This window comes from Myxine glutinosa, chromosome 12 (genome assembly GCF_964187855.1).
Source record: "Myxine glutinosa chromosome 12, kmMyxGlut1.1, whole genome shotgun sequence".
In the NCBI taxonomy this organism is placed as follows: Eukaryota; Metazoa; Chordata; class Myxini; order Myxiniformes; family Myxinidae; genus Myxine; species Myxine glutinosa.
In genome coordinates, this window is record NC_136272.1 from 55,659,733 (window position 1) to 55,678,509 (window position 18,777).

At 40.2% G+C, this 18,777-nt stretch overlaps 1 protein-coding gene across 1 annotated transcript in view; it reads right to left on the reverse strand.

Moving 5' to 3' along the window:
- The window catches only part of LOC137437231 (general transcription factor 3C polypeptide 1), a 405,949-nt gene that overhangs the window by 75,802 nt on the left and 311,370 nt on the right, over positions 1-18,777 (reverse strand). The gene's annotated exons all lie outside the window — the stretch shown is intronic.

The window sequence follows — 18,777 nt, forward strand, 5'->3', positions numbered from 1 at the left end:
TCCCTCCCACAGATCTTCCGATGTCCCCGTTATCTGTTCTCTGTTGTTGTGCTTGTGTGCTTCCCTCTCTCCCCCCATCTTGTCTCCCGCTCCCTTTATTGTATGTTTTGTCTGTCCGTTTTTATTTTTTTTTGTGATTGATGTCAGCTCTTACACAAGCCTCAATCTTGCATACAATTTTTTTAAAATCCCATATCAGTTTGGTGGAGACAGCACTGACAGTAAAAAAGATTGACAATAATGACAGATATCCCACATCAGTTTGGTGGAGACAGCACTGACAGTGATAAAGATTGACAATAATCACAGATATCCCATATCAGTTTGGTGGAGACAGCACTGACAGTGATAAAGATTGACAATAATCACAGATATCCCATATAAGTTTGGTGGAGACAGCACTGACAGTTATAAAGATTGACAATAATCACAGATATCCCATATCAGTTTGGTAAAGACAGCACTGACTGTAATAAAGATTGACAATAATCACAGATATCCCATATCACTTTGGTGGAGACAGCATTGACAGTGATAAAGATTGACAATAATCACAGATATCCCATATCAGTTTGGTGGAGACAACACTGACAGTGATAAAGATTGACAATAATCACAGATATCCCATATCAGTTTGGCAGAGACAGCACTGACAGTGATAAAGATTGACAAGAATCAGAGATATTCCATATCAGTTTGGCAGAGACAGCACTGACAGTGAAAAAGATTGACAATAATCACAGATATCCCATATCAGTTTGGTGGAGACAACACTGACAGTGATAAAGATTGACAATAATCACAGATATCCCATATCAGTTTGGCAGAGACAGCACTGACAGTGATAAAGATTGACAAGAATCAGAGATATTCCATATCAGTTTGGCAGAGACAGCACTGACAGTGAAAAAGATTGACAATAATCACAGATATCCCATATCAGTTTGGTGGAGACAACACTGACAGTGATAAAGATTGACAATAATCACAGATATCCCATATCAGTTTGGCAGAGACAGCACTGACAGTGATAAAGATTGACAATAATCACAGATATCCCATATCAGTTTGGTGGAGACAACACTGACAGTGATCAAGATTGACAATAATCACAGATATCCCATATCAGTTTGGTGGAGACAGCACTGACAGTGATAAAGATTGACAATAATCACAGATATCCCATATCAGTTTGGTGGAGACAACACTGACAGTGATAAAGATTGACAATAATCACAGATATCCCATATGAGTTTGGTGGAGACAGCACTGACAGTGATAAAGATTGACAATAATCACAGATATCCCATATCAGTTTGGTGGAGACAGCACTGACAGTGATAAAGATTGACAATAATCACAGATATCCCATATCAGTTTGGAAGAGACAACACTGACAGTGATCAAGATTGACAATAATCACAGATATCCCATATCAGTTTGCTGGAGACAACACTGACAGTGATAAAGATTGACAATAATCACAGATATCCCATATCAGTTTGGTGGAGACAGCACTGACAGTGATAAAGATTGACAATAATCACAGATATCCCATATCAGTTTGGTGGAGACAACACTGACAGTGATAAAGATTGACAATAATCACAGATATCCCAAATCAGTTTGGCAGAGACAGCACTGACAGTGATAAAGATTGACAAGAATCACAGATATTCCATATCAGTTTGGTGGAGACAGCACTGACAGTGATAAAGATTGACAATAATCACAGATATCCCATATCAGTTTGCTGGAGACAGCACTGACGAATAAAGATTGACAAGAATCACAGATATTCCATATCAGTTTGGTGGAGACAGCACTGACGAATAAAGATTGACAATAATCACAGATATCCCATATCAGTTTGGTGGAGACAGCACTGACAGTGATAAAGATTGACAATAATCACAGATATCCTAGATCAGTTTGGTGGAGACAGCACTGATGAATAAAGATTGACAATAATCACAGATATCCCAGATCAGTTTGGTGGAGACAGCACTGACGAATAAAGATTGACAATAAATCACAGATATCCCATATCAGTTTGGTGGAGACAACACTGACAGTGATCAAGATTGACAATAATCACAGATATCCCATATCAGTTTGGTGGAGACAGCACTGACAGTGATAAAGATTGCCAATAATCACAGATATCCCATATCAGTTTGGTGGAGACAGCACTGACAGTGATAAAGATTGACAATAATCACAGATATCCCATATCAGTTTGGTGGAGACAACACTGACAGTGATCAAGATTGACAATAATCACAGATATCCCATATGAGTTTGGTGGAGACAGCACTGACAGTGATAAAGATTGACAATAATCACAGATATCCCATATCAGTTTGGTGGAGACAGCACTGACAGTGATAAAGATTGACAATAATCACAGATATCCCATATCAGTTTGGTGGAGACAGCACTGACAGTAATAAAGATTGACAATAATCACAGATATCCCATATCAGTTTGGTGGAGACAACACTGACAGTGATAAAGATTGACAATAATCACAGATATCCCATATCAGTTTGGCAGAGACAGCACTGACAGTGATAAAGATTGACAAGAATCACAGATATTCCATATCAGTTTGGTGGAGACAGCACTGACAGTGATAAAGATTGACAATAATCACAGATATCCCATATCAGTTTGGTGGAGACAGCACTGACGAATAAAGATTGACAATAATCACAGATATCCCATTTCAGTTTGGTGGAGACAGCACTGACGAATAAAGATTGATAATAATCACAGATATCCCATATCAGTTTGGTGGAGACAGCACTGACGAATAAAGATTGATAAATAATCACAGATATCCTAGATCAGTTTGGTGGAGACAGCACTGACGAATAAAGATTGACAATAATCACAGATACCCCACATCAGTTTGGTGGAGACAGCACTGACAGTGATAAAGATTGACAATCATGACAGATATCCCACATCAGTTTGGTGGAGACAGCACTGACAGTGATAAAGATTGACAATAATCACAGATATCCCATATCAGTTTGGTGGAGACAGCACTGACAGTGATAAAGATTGACAATAATCACAGATATCCCACATCAGTTTGGAAGAGACAACACTGACAGTGATCAAGATTGACAATAATCACAGATATCCCATATCAGTTTGGTGGAGACAGCACTGATGAATAAAGATTGACAATAATCACAGATATCCCATTTCAGTTTGGTGGAAACAGCACTGACGAATAAAGATTGATAATAATCACAGGTATCCCATATCAGTTTGGTGGAGACAGCCCTGACAGTGATAAAGATTGACAATAATCACAGATATCCCATATCAGTTTGGCAGAGACAGCACTGACAGTGATAAAGATTGACAAGAATCACAGATATTCCATATCAGTTTGGTGGAGACAGCACTGACAGTGATAAAGATTGACAATAATCACAGATATCCTAGATCAGTTTGGTGGAGACAGCACTGACGAATAAAGATTGACAATAATCACAGATATCCCATATCAGTTTGGTGGAGACAGCACTGACAGTGATAAAGATTGACAATAATCACAGATATCCTTGATCAGTTTGGTGGAGACAGCACTGACGAATAAAGATTGACAATAATCACAGATATCCCAGATCAGTTTGGTGGAGACAGCGCTGACGAATAAAGATTGACAATAATCACAGATATCCCATATCAGTTTGGTGGAGACAGCACTGACAGTGATAAAGATTGACAATAATCACAGATATCCCATATCAGTTTGGTGGAGACAACACTGACAGTGATCAAGATTGACAATAATCACAGATATCCCATATCAGTTTGGTGGAGACAGCACTGACAGTGATAAAGATTGACAATAATCACAGATATCCCATATCAGTTTGGTGGAGACAACACTGACAGTGATAAAGATTGACAATAATCACAGATATCCCATATCAGTTTGGTGGAGACAACACTGACAGTGATCAAGATTGACAATAATCACAGATATCCCATATGAGTTTGGTGGAGACAGCACTGACAGTGATAAAGATTGACAATAATCACAGATATCCCATATCAGTTTGGTGGAGACAGCACTGACAGTGATAAAGATTGACAATAATCACAGATATCCCATATCAGTTTGGAAGAGACAACACTGACAGTGATCAAGATTGACAATAATCACAGATATCCCATATCAGTTTGGTGGAGACAACACTAACAGTGATAAAGATTGACAATAATCACAGATATCCCATATCAGTTTGGTGGAGACAACACTAACAGTGATAAAGATTGACAATAATCACAGATATCCCATATCAGTTTGGTGGAGACAGCACTGACAGTAATAAAGATTGACAATAATCACAGATATCCCATATCAGTTTGGTGGAGACAACACTGACAGTGATAAAGATTGACAATAATCACAGATATCCCATATCAGTTTGGCAGAGACAGCACTGACAGTGATAAAGATTGACAAGAATCACAGATATTCCATATCAGTTTGGTGGAGACAGCACTGACAGTGATAAAGATTGACAATAATCACAGATATCCCATATCAGTTTGGTGGAGACAGCACTGACGAATAAAGATTGACAATAATCACAGATATCCCATTTCAGTTTGGTGGAGACAGCACTGACGAATAAAGATTGATAATAATCACAGATATCCCATATCAGTTTGGTGGAGACAGCACTGACGAATAAAGATTGATAATAATCACAGATATCCTAGATCAGTTTGGTGGATACAGCACTGATGAATAAAGATTGACAATAATCACAGATACCCCACATCAGTTTGGTGGAGACAGCACTGACAGTGATAAAGATTGACAATCATGACAGATATCCCACATCAGTTTGGTGGAGACAGCACTGACAGTGATAAAGATTGACAATAATCACAGATATCCCATATCAGTTTGGTGGAGACAACACTGACAGTAATAAAGATTGACAATAATCACAGATATCCCATATCAGTTTGGTGGAGACAGCACTGACAGTGAAAAAGATTGACAATAATCACAGATATCCCAGATCAGTTTGGTGGAGACAGCGCTGACGAATAAAGATTGACAATAATCACAGATATCCCATATCAGTTTGGTGGAGACAGCACTGACAGTGATAAAGATTGACAATAATCACAGATATCCCATATCAGTTTGGTGGAGACAACACTGACAGTGATCAAGATTGACAATAATCACAGATATCCCATATCAGTTTGGTGGAGACAGCACTGACAGTGATAAAGATTGACAATAATCACAGATATCCCATATCAGTTTGGTGGAGACAACACTGACAGTGATAAAGATTGACAATAATCACAGATATCCCATATCAGTTTGGTGGAGACAACACTGACAGTGATCAAGATTGACAATAATCACAGATATCCCATATGAGTTTGGTGGAGACAGCACTGACAGTGATAAAGATTGACAATAATCACAGATATCCCATATCAGTTTGGTGGAGACAGCACTGACAGTGATAAAGATTGACAATAATCACAGATATCCCATATCAGTTTGGAAGAGACAACACTGACAGTGATCAAGATTGACAATAATCACAGATATCCCATATCAGTTTGGCAGAGACAGCACTGACAGTGATAAAGATTGACAAGAATCACAGATATTCCATATCAGTTTGGTGGAGACAGCACTGACAGTGATAAAGATTGACAATAATCACAGATATCCCATATCAGTTTGGTGGAGACAGCACTGACGAATAAAGATTGACAATAATCACAGATATCCCATTTCAGTTTGGTGGAGACAGCACTGACGAATAAAGATTGATAATAATCACAGATATCCCATATCAGTTTGGTGGAGACAGCACTGACGAATAAAGATTGATAATAATCACAGATATCCTAGATCAGTTTGGTGGATACAGCACTGACGAATAAAGATTGACAATAATCACAGATACCCCACATCAGTTTGGTGGAGACAGCACTGACAGTGATAAAGATTGACAATCATGACAGATATCCCACATCAGTTTGGTGGAGACAGCACTGACAGTGATAAAGATTGACAATAATCACAGATATCCCATATCAGTTTGGTGGAGACAGCACTGACAGTGATAAAGATTGACAATAATCACAGATATCCCACATCAGTTTGGAAGAGACAACACTGACAGTGATCAAGATTGACAATAATCACAGATATCCCATATCAGTTTGGTGGAGACAGCACTGACAGTAATAAAGATTGACAACAATCACAGATATCCCATATCAGTTTGGTGGAGACAGCACTGACGAATACAGATTGACAATAATCACAGATATCCCATATCAGTTTGGTGGAGACAGCACTGACAGTGATAAAGATTGACAATAATCACAGATATCCCATATCAGTTTGGTGGAGACAGCACTGACAGTGATAAAGATTGACAATAATCACAGATATCCCATATAAGTTTGGTGGAGACAGCACTGACAGTGATAAAGATTGACAATAATCACAGATATCCCATATCAGTTTGGTGGAGACAGCACTGACAGTGATAAAGATTGACAATAATCACAGATATCCCATATCAGTTTGGTGGAGACAGCACTGACGAATAAAGATTGACAATAATCACAGATATCCCATATCAGTTTGGTGGAGACAGCACTGACAGTGATAAAGATTGACAATAATCACAGATATCCCATATAAGTTTGGTGGAGACAACACTGACAGTAATAAAGATTGACAATAATCACAGATATCCCATATCAGTTTGGTGGAGACAGCACTGACAGTGAAAAAGATTGACAATAATCACAGATATCCCATATCAGTTTGGTGGAGACAGCACTGACAGTGAAAAAGATTGACAATAATCACAGATATCCCATATCAGTTTGGTGGAGACAGCACTGACAGTGAAAAAGATTGACAATAATCACAGATATCCCATATCAGTTTGGTGGAGACAACACTGACAGTGATCAAGATTGACAATAATCACAGATATCCCATATCAGTTTGGTGGAGACAGCACTGACAGTGATAAAGATTGACAATAATCACAGATATCCCACATCAGTTTGGAAGAGACAACACTGACAGTGATCAAGATTGACAATAATCACAGATATCCCATATCAGTTTGGTGGAGACAGCACTGACGAATAAAGATTGACAATAATCACAGATATCGCATATCAGTTTGGTGGAGACAGCACTGCCAGTGATAAAGATTGACAATAATCACAGATATCCCATATCAGTTTGGTGGAGACAGCACTGACAGTGTTAAAGATTGACAATAATCACAGATATCCCATATAAGTTTGGTGGAGACAACACTGACAGTAATAAAGATTGACAATAATCACAGATATCCCATATCAGTTTGGTGGAGACAGCACTGACAGTGAAAAAGATTGACAATAATCACAGATATCCCATATCCGTTTGGTGGAGACAACACTGACAGTGATCAAGATTGACAATAATCACAGATATCCCATTTCAGTTTGGTGGAGACAACACTGACAGTGATCAAGATTGACAATAATGACAGATATCCCATATCAGTTTGGTGGAGACAGCACTGACAGTGATCAAGATTGACAATAATCACAGATATCCCATATCAGTTTGGTGGAGACAACACTGACAGTGATCAAGATTGACAATAATCACAGATATCCCATTTCAGTTTGGTGGAGACAACACTGACAGTGATCAAGATTGACAATAATGACAGATATCCCATATCAGTTTGGTGGAGACAGCACTGACAGTGATAAAGATTGACAATAATCACAGATATCCCATATCAGTTTGGTGGAGACAGCACTGACAGTGATAAAGATTGACAATAATCACAGATATCCCATATCAGTTTGGCAGAGACAGCACTGACAGTGATAAAGATTGACAAGAATCACAGATATTCCATATCAGTTTGGTGGAGACAGCACTGACAGTGATAAAGATTGACAATAATCACAGATATCCCATATCAGTTTGGTGGAGACAGCACTGACGAATAAAGATTGACAATAATCACAGATATCCCATTTCAGTTTGGTGGAGACAGCACTGACGAATAAAGATTGATAATAATCACAGATATCCCATATCAGTTTGGTGGAGACAGCACTGACGAATAAAGATTGATAAATAATCACAGATATCCTAGATCAGTTTGGTGGAGACAGCACTGACGAATAAAGATTGACAATAATCACAGATACCCCACATCAGTTTGGTGGAGACAGCACTGACAGTGATAAAGATTGACAATCATGACAGATATCCCACATCAGTTTGGTGGAGACAGCACTGACAGTGATAAAGATTGACAATAATCACAGATATCCCATATCAGTTTGGTGGAGACAGCACTGACAGTGATAAAGATTGACAATAATCACAGATATCCCACATCAGTTTGGAAGAGACAACACTGACAGTGATCAAGATTGACAATAATCACAGATATCCCATATCAGTTTGGTGGAGACAGCACTGATGAATAAAGATTGACAATAATCACAGATATCCCATTTCAGTTTGGTGGAAACAGCACTGACGAATAAAGATTGATAATAATCACAGGTATCCCATATCAGTTTGGTGGAGACAGCCCTGACAGTGATAAAGATTGACAATAATCACAGATATCCCATATCAGTTTGGCAGAGACAGCACTGACAGTGATAAAGATTGACAAGAATCACAGATATTCCATATCAGTTTGGTGGAGACAGCACTGACAGTGATAAAGATTGACAATAATCACAGATATCCTAGATCAGTTTGGTGGAGACAGCACTGACGAATAAAGATTGACAATAATCACAGATATCCCATATCAGTTTGGTGGAGACAGCACTGACAGTGATAAAGATTGACAATAATCACAGATATCCTTGATCAGTTTGGTGGAGACAGCACTGACGAATAAAGATTGACAATAATCACAGATATCCCAGATCAGTTTGGTGGAGACAGCGCTGACGAATAAAGATTGACAATAATCACAGATATCCCATATCAGTTTGGTGGAGACAGCACTGACAGTGATAAAGATTGACAATAATCACAGATATCCCATATCAGTTTGGTGGAGACAACACTGACAGTGATCAAGATTGACAATAATCACAGATATCCCATATCAGTTTGGTGGAGACAGCACTGACAGTGATAAAGATTGACAATAATCACAGATATCCCATATCAGTTTGGTGGAGACAACACTGACAGTGATAAAGATTGACAATAATCACAGATATCCCATATCAGTTTGGTGGAGACAACACTGACAGTGATCAAGATTGACAATAATCACAGATATCCCATATGAGTTTGGTGGAGACAGCACTGACAGTGATAAAGATTGACAATAATCACAGATATCCCATATCAGTTTGGTGGAGACAGCACTGACAGTGATAAAGATTGACAATAATCACAGATATCCCATATCAGTTTGGAAGAGACAACACTGACAGTGATCAAGATTGACAATAATCACAGATATCCCATATCAGTTTGGTGGAGACAACACTAACAGTGATAAAGATTGACAATAATCACAGATATCCCATATCAGTTTGGTGGAGACAACACTAACAGTGATAAAGATTGACAATAATCACAGATATCCCATATCAGTTTGGTGGAGACAGCACTGACAGTAATAAAGATTGACAATAATCACAGATATCCCATATCAGTTTGGTGGAGACAACACTGACAGTGATAAAGATTGACAATAATCACAGATATCCCATATCAGTTTGGCAGAGACAGCACTGACAGTGATAAAGATTGACAAGAATCACAGATATTCCATATCAGTTTGGTGGAGACAGCACTGACAGTGATAAAGATTGACAATAATCACAGATATCCCATATCAGTTTGGTGGAGACAGCACTGACGAATAAAGATTGACAATAATCACAGATATCCCATTTCAGTTTGGTGGAGACAGCACTGACGAATAAAGATTGATAATAATCACAGATATCCCATATCAGTTTGGTGGAGACAGCACTGACGAATAAAGATTGATAATAATCACAGATATCCTAGATCAGTTTGGTGGATACAGCACTGATGAATAAAGATTGACAATAATCACAGATACCCCACATCAGTTTGGTGGAGACAGCACTGACAGTGATAAAGATTGACAATCATGACAGATATCCCACATCAGTTTGGTGGAGACAGCACTGACAGTGATAAAGATTGACAATAATCACAGATATCCCATATCAGTTTGGTGGAGACAACACTGACAGTAATAAAGATTGACAATAATCACAGATATCCCATATCAGTTTGGTGGAGACAGCACTGACAGTGAAAAAGATTGACAATAATCACAGATATCCCAGATCAGTTTGGTGGAGACAGCGCTGACGAATAAAGATTGACAATAATCACAGATATCCCATATCAGTTTGGTGGAGACAGCACTGACAGTGATAAAGATTGACAATAATCACAGATATCCCATATCAGTTTGGTGGAGACAACACTGACAGTGATCAAGATTGACAATAATCACAGATATCCCATATCAGTTTGGTGGAGACAGCACTGACAGTGATAAAGATTGACAATAATCACAGATATCCCATATCAGTTTGGTGGAGACAACACTGACAGTGATAAAGATTGACAATAATCACAGATATCCCATATCAGTTTGGTGGAGACAACACTGACAGTGATCAAGATTGACAATAATCACAGATATCCCATATGAGTTTGGTGGAGACAGCACTGACAGTGATAAAGATTGACAATAATCACAGATATCCCATATCAGTTTGGTGGAGACAGCACTGACAGTGATAAAGATTGACAATAATCACAGATATCCCATATCAGTTTGGAAGAGACAACACTGACAGTGATCAAGATTGACAATAATCACAGATATCCCATATCAGTTTGGCAGAGACAGCACTGACAGTGATAAAGATTGACAAGAATCACAGATATTCCATATCAGTTTGGTGGAGACAGCACTGACAGTGATAAAGATTGACAATAATCACAGATATCCCATATCAGTTTGGTGGAGACAGCACTGACGAATAAAGATTGACAATAATCACAGATATCCCATTTCAGTTTGGTGGAGACAGCACTGACGAATAAAGATTGATAATAATCACAGATATCCCATATCAGTTTGGTGGAGACAGCACTGACGAATAAAGATTGATAATAATCACAGATATCCTAGATCAGTTTGGTGGATACAGCACTGACGAATAAAGATTGACAATAATCACAGATACCCCACATCAGTTTGGTGGAGACAGCACTGACAGTGATAAAGATTGACAATCATGACAGATATCCCACATCAGTTTGGTGGAGACAGCACTGACAGTGATAAAGATTGACAATAATCACAGATATCCCATATCAGTTTGGTGGAGACAGCACTGACAGTGATAAAGATTGACAATAATCACAGATATCCCACATCAGTTTGGAAGAGACAACACTGACAGTGATCAAGATTGACAATAATCACAGATATCCCATATCAGTTTGGTGGAGACAGCACTGACAGTAATAAAGATTGACAACAATCACAGATATCCCATATCAGTTTGGTGGAGACAGCACTGACGAATACAGATTGACAATAATCACAGATATCCCATATCAGTTTGGTGGAGACAGCACTGACAGTGATAAAGATTGACAATAATCACAGATATCCCATATCAGTTTGGTGGAGACAGCACTGACAGTGATAAAGATTGACAATAATCACAGATATCCCATATAAGTTTGGTGGAGACAGCACTGACAGTGATAAAGATTGACAATAATCACAGATATCCCATATCAGTTTGGTGGAGACAGCACTGACAGTGATAAAGATTGACAATAATCACAGATATCCCATATCAGTTTGGTGGAGACAGCACTGACGAATAAAGATTGACAATAATCACAGATATCCCATATCAGTTTGGTGGAGACAGCACTGACAGTGATAAAGATTGACAATAATCACAGATATCCCATATAAGTTTGGTGGAGACAACACTGACAGTAATAAAGATTGACAATAATCACAGATATCCCATATCAGTTTGGTGGAGACAGCACTGACAGTGAAAAAGATTGACAATAATCACAGATATCCCATATCAGTTTGGTGGAGACAGCACTGACAGTGAAAAAGATTGACAATAATCACAGATATCCCATATCAGTTTGGTGGAGACAGCACTGACAGTGAAAAAGATTGACAATAATCACAGATATCCCATATCAGTTTGGTGGAGACAACACTGACAGTGATCAAGATTGACAATAATCACAGATATCCCATATCAGTTTGGTGGAGACAGCACTGACAGTGATAAAGATTGACAATAATCACAGATATCCCACATCAGTTTGGAAGAGACAACACTGACAGTGATCAAGATTGACAATAATCACAGATATCCCATATCAGTTTGGTGGAGACAGCACTGACGAATAAAGATTGACAATAATCACAGATATCGCATATCAGTTTGGTGGAGACAGCACTGCCAGTGATAAAGATTGACAATAATCACAGATATCCCATATCAGTTTGGTGGAGACAGCACTGACAGTGTTAAAGATTGACAATAATCACAGATATCCCATATAAGTTTGGTGGAGACAACACTGACAGTAATAAAGATTGACAATAATCACAGATATCCCATATCAGTTTGGTGGAGACAGCACTGACAGTGAAAAAGATTGACAATAATCACAGATATCCCATATCCGTTTGGTGGAGACAACACTGACAGTGATCAAGATTGACAATAATCACAGATATCCCATTTCAGTTTGGTGGAGACAACACTGACAGTGATCAAGATTGACAATAATGACAGATATCCCATATCAGTTTGGTGGAGACAGCACTGACAGTGATCAAGATTGACAATAATCACAGATATCCCATATCAGTTTGGTGGAGACAACACTGACAGTGATCAAGATTGACAATAATCACAGATATCCCATTTCAGTTTGGTGGAGACAACACTGACAGTGATCAAGATTGACAATAATGACAGATATCCCATATCAGTTTGGTGGAGACAGCACTGACAGTGATAAAGATTGACAATAATCACAGATATCCCATATCAGTTTGGTGGAGACAGCACTGACAGTGATAAAGATTGACAATAATCACAGATATCCCATATCAGTTTGGTGGAGACAGCACTGACAGTGATAAAGATTGACAATAATCACAGATATCCCATATCAGTTTGGTGGAGACAACACTGACAGTAATAAAGATTGACAATAATCACAGATATCCCATATCAGTTTGGTGGAGACAGCACTGACAGTGATAAAGATTGACAATAATCACAGATATCCCATATCCGTTTGGTGGAGACAACACTGACAGTGATAAAGATTGACAATAATCACAGATATCCCATATCAGTTTGGTGGAGACAGCACTGACAGTGAAAAAGATTGACAATAATCACAGATATCCCATATCAGTTTGGTGGAGACAACACTGACAGTGATCAAGATTGACAATAATCACAGATATCCCATTTCAGTTTGGTGGAGACAGCACTGACAGTGATAAAGATTGACACTAATCACAGATATCCCACATCAGTTTGGTGGAGACAACACTGACAGTGATCAAGATTGACAATAATCACAGATATCCCATATCAGTTTGGTGGAGACAACACTGACAGTGATCAAGATTGACAATAATCACAGATATCCCATATCAGTTTGGTGGAGACAGCACTGACAGTGATAAAGATTGACAATAATCACAGATATCCCACATCAGTTTGGAAGAGACAACACTGACAGTGATCAAGATTGATAATAATCACAGATATCCCATATCAGTTTGGTGGAGACAGCACTGACAGTGATAAAGATTGACAATAATCACAGATATCCCACATCAGTTTGGTGGAGACAACACTGACAGTGATCAAGATTGACAATAATCACAGATATCCCATATCAGTTTGGTGGAGACAGCGCTGACAGTGATAAAGATTGACAATAATCACAGATATCCCATATCAGTTTGGTGGAGACAGCACTGACGAATAAAGATTGACAATAATCACAGATATCGCATATCAGTTTGGTGGAGACAGCACTGCCAGTGATAAAGATTGACAATAATCACAGATATCCCATATCAGTTTGGTGGAGACAGCACTGACAGTGTTAAAGATTGACAATAATCACAGATATCCCATATAAGTTTGGTGGAGACAACACTGACAGTAATAAAGATTGACAATAATCACAGATATCCCATATCAGTTTGGTGGAGACAGCACTGACAGTGATAAAGATTGACAATAATCACAGATATCGCATATCAGTTTGGTGGAGACAGCACTGACAGTGAAAAAGATTGACAATAATCACAGATATCCCATATCAGTTTGGTGGAGACAACACTGACAGTGATCAAGATTGACAATAATCACAGATATCCCATTTCAGTTTGGTGGAGACAACACTGACAGTGATCAAGATTGACAATAATGACAGATATCCCATATCAGTTTGGTGGAGACAGCACTGACAGTGATAAAGATTGACAATAATCACAGATATCCCATATCAGTTTGGTGGAGACAGCACTGACAGTGATAAAGATTGACAATAATCACAGATATCCCATATCAGTTTGGTGGAGACAGCACTGACAGTGATAAAGATTGACAATAATCACAGATATCCCATATCAGTTTGGTGGAGACAACACTGACAGTAATAAAGATTGACAATAATCACAGATATCCCATATCAGTTTGGTGGAGACAGCACTGACAGTGATAAAGATTGACAATAATCACAGATATCCCATATCAGTTTGGTGGAGACAACACTGACAGTGATAAAGATTGACAATAATCACAGATATCCCATATCAGTTTGGTGGAGACAGCACTGACAGTGAAAAAGATTGACAATAATCACAGATATCCTATATCAGTTTGGTGGAGACAACACTGACAGTGATCAAGATTGACAATAATCACAGATATCCCATTTCAGTTTGGTGGAGACAGCACTGACAGTGATAAAGATTGACACTAATCACAGATATCCCACATCAGTTTGGTGGAGACAACACTGACAGTGATCAAGATTGACAATAATCACAGATATCCCATATCAGTTTGGTGGAGACAGCACTGACAGTGATAAAGATTGACAATAATCACAGATATCCCACATCAGTTTGGAAGAGACAACACTGACAGTGATAAAGATTGACAATAATCACAGATATCCCACATCAGTTTGGTGGAGACAACACTGACAGTGATCAAGATTGACAATAATCACAGATATCCCATATCAGTTTGGTGGAGACAGCGCTGACAGTGATAAAGATTGACAATAATCACAGATATCCCATATCAGTTTGGTGGAGACAGCACTGACAGTGATAAAGATTGACAATAATCACAGATATCCCACATCAGTTTGGAAGAGACAACACTGACAGTAATAAAGATTGACAATAATCACAGATATCCCATATCAGTTTGGTGGATTGACAATGCTGGCACCACAAGTGAAAGGAACCCACTGTATGATTCATCGCTACGCCCTGGCTTGTAAGACTCTCCCTCTCTCATTGAAGAAAGTTCTTGAAGTCGTAATCAAGATTGTTAACTACATCAAGGCAGGCGCTCTCAACACCCAAATGTTCAAGGAGCTGTGCAAAGACATGAACACGGAACATGAAACGTTGCTGTGCTATACTGCTGTTGTGCTGTACGCTGGCTTTCAAAACGGAATGTTCTGAACCGCGTCTTTGAACTTAGTGCGGAAGTCAAACATTTCTTGAATCTCCAAGGGAAACATGACCTCCTGCAGCATTACGACGAAGAATTGTGGAATGAACGACTTGCTTAGCTTGCTGACATTTTCGAGCAGCAGAACCAGCTGAACCTCAAGCTCCAAGGAAGAGCGACTAATATTATTCTTTTCCACGATAATCTCAGAGGATTTGTTGACAAGCTCCAAAACTGGTGCAGGAAAGTGAACACAGGAAACATTGCTATGTTCGAAGGAATGTCTGAATTGCAAGACAGCATGGGAAAAGAGCTTGATCCCGTACTGAAAAATGACATTCTTGAGCATCTGCAGTCACTGGAGCTAGAATTTCATAAGTATTTTCCTGATTTAGACGACAATGAGGCAAAAATTGTGAGGAATACATTTTCCGTCAACCTTTGTGTGGAGAGCATGCCGGAGGCAATGCAAGATGAATTCCTGGATCTCCGAAACGATTAATTTGCCAAAGACACATTCGAAGAGAAGAGCTTGACGGAGTTTTGGGTGGGAATGGGTCACTACACTAATATCAGCCAGATAGCTATCCGGGTGCTTCTGCCATTCTCGTCTACCTATCTCTGCGAAGCGGGGTTTTCCACGCTGTTGAATATCAAATCGAAACAGCGTAATCGGCTCCACGTGGAAGATGACCTCCGCTGTGCCCTGACTGTGACTCAACCACCGATACCCCAATTGGTAACTAAAATGCAATTTCAGCCATCCCACGGAGTTTTTAATTCACTTTTATGGCACATGCACCGCATCCCTAGTTTTGATTACCTGAGTTGTTGTCGAATCGAGTTTCTTTTTGTGAGATTATAACGCACTGCGTTAAATACAAACACAACAGAGGTTTTTAGTTTTCACATATTCTTGACTTGGAACCTTTTCATACTGTTTTCTTGTGGGACAGTTCTATTTTATGCTGTCCAGAGTGTTGCTACTGATAATATTAAAATCTCATTTCAAACATGCATCATTCGAGCGACGTTGCTTTGTTTGCTTCTTCCAAAAACGATGTATTTGGGAGCCAGTAAGGAACAGAAAAAAACGATGGAACTAAATGTTCATGTTGGCTACTTGGAATTCCTCACTTTCTGTGTAATAATTTACCAATTCTCATACAAACAAAATAGCCAATTAAAGGAAAAAACACCTCAGAATGCACCACATAGCATCGAGAAATCAAAATTTTTCTGGGGGGCATGCCCCCAGACTCCCCTAGCTTGCTTACACCTGCTCCGACGCTCGACCCTCGCGAAAGGGAGGGGGGTGCTGGGGATGTGCTCTGGGAGCCAAGGGGGCCATAACACAAAAAAGGTTGCAAACTCCAAGCTGTCTGTCACCATGGAAACAAAGAGATTGCATTGAGACACAGGTTTATTCTACATGTTGGTCAGTTAGTCAACACTATCAAAGCGACCTCAGCACCATTCCGACACACACCACTATGTGTGCTACAGAATGACGTGTTTTACGGCGGCTGGAGTGAAAATCCTGCCACCAACCTCCTGGAGAGAGGACCCAGTGAGTTGGTACTCATTTTGCAACATTTATATTTTGAAGCAACATTTTCTTGGGAGCTTTTAACTCTCCTCCAAGTTTCACTCTCGATCTGCTCCTGAGTTAATATGATCTCACTATAAACAACATTGCGGGTTAGTCGGCCTGCAGCAGGTGCAGTTCCTCTCCTTATCTGGAATTCACTGTGGTTGGCAAAGATGCGCAGATCAAGTGGGTCGCCCACTCTACTCACTGCAACATACAGCTGCCCATGTGTAAAAACACATGACAGGTTCGACCGCTTCGACGACATGTTCGGCCTGCACGACATATCATACGAAAATACGCAATTTGATGCCTGTCTGTCTGTCTCATGATTTATGACCGCCATACATTCCATCGTTACTTATCCAATCTCAACCAAACTTGACAGCATGACCAAGAGTTACACAATGAAGGTTGTAGTGCATTCATTTGCCTCCCTCCCCAAAGGGGGTTTTCTCCCCCAAGTGGATTATCCCTGCCATTGCCGCCAATGGGGATGCGTGTTGAGGTGCATATCCATGTTAAGTTCGCTTTACCGTGGTGTTTTTCCAAGGTCACTTCTAATACCAAAAGGATTTGATAATAGTGTAGCGGCTACCGCTGGGTTTTCACAATCGCCTTGCACCTATCAAGGACGCGGAGCGATCACCATGCCGGGCTCGTCCAGGACGCCCGGGCAGGCCCGCGCTCAACTTGCCAGGCCTCGGTCGGGACGCCCGGGCATGCCCGGGCAGGCTCGCCCTCAACTTGCCAGGCCGCAGCCAGGACGCTGGGCCACGCCCCCTCTCGCCTTTCCTGGGCAAACGCTCCGGGATAATATGTATATATATTGCTGCCCGATAAACGGGCTTTTCAGAGTGCCTGAGTGTTTGGTTTGAATAAAGCAACTCGGATGAATTCCAGCTTTTTGTCGCGTCCATTCTTCCGATCGACGTGGGAGCCCCAGCTCCTTCATTGGTGACCTACCGACATGGACACGGCAGTCGCCCTTAAACTGCCTACCTTCTGGGAGGCTCACGCGGCGGTTTGGTTCGCACAGGCGGATTCCCTGTTCGCCCTGCGAGCCATCACGGCCGACGACACCCGCTTCCACCATGTGGTAGCAGCGCTCGGTTCGGCCACCGCGGCCCGCGCCCTGAGCCTCCTCGAGAGCCCGCCAGCCGCTGACAAATACGGCGCAATTAAGAAGCTTCTCCTCGACGCTTTCGCCCTCCCATCGGCGGAACACGCATGGCGCCTGCTCGACCTGCCCGAGCTCGGCGACACGCGCCCTTCCGAGCGAATGGACTACATGCTTTCACTGCTCGGCGAGCACTCTCCGGCAT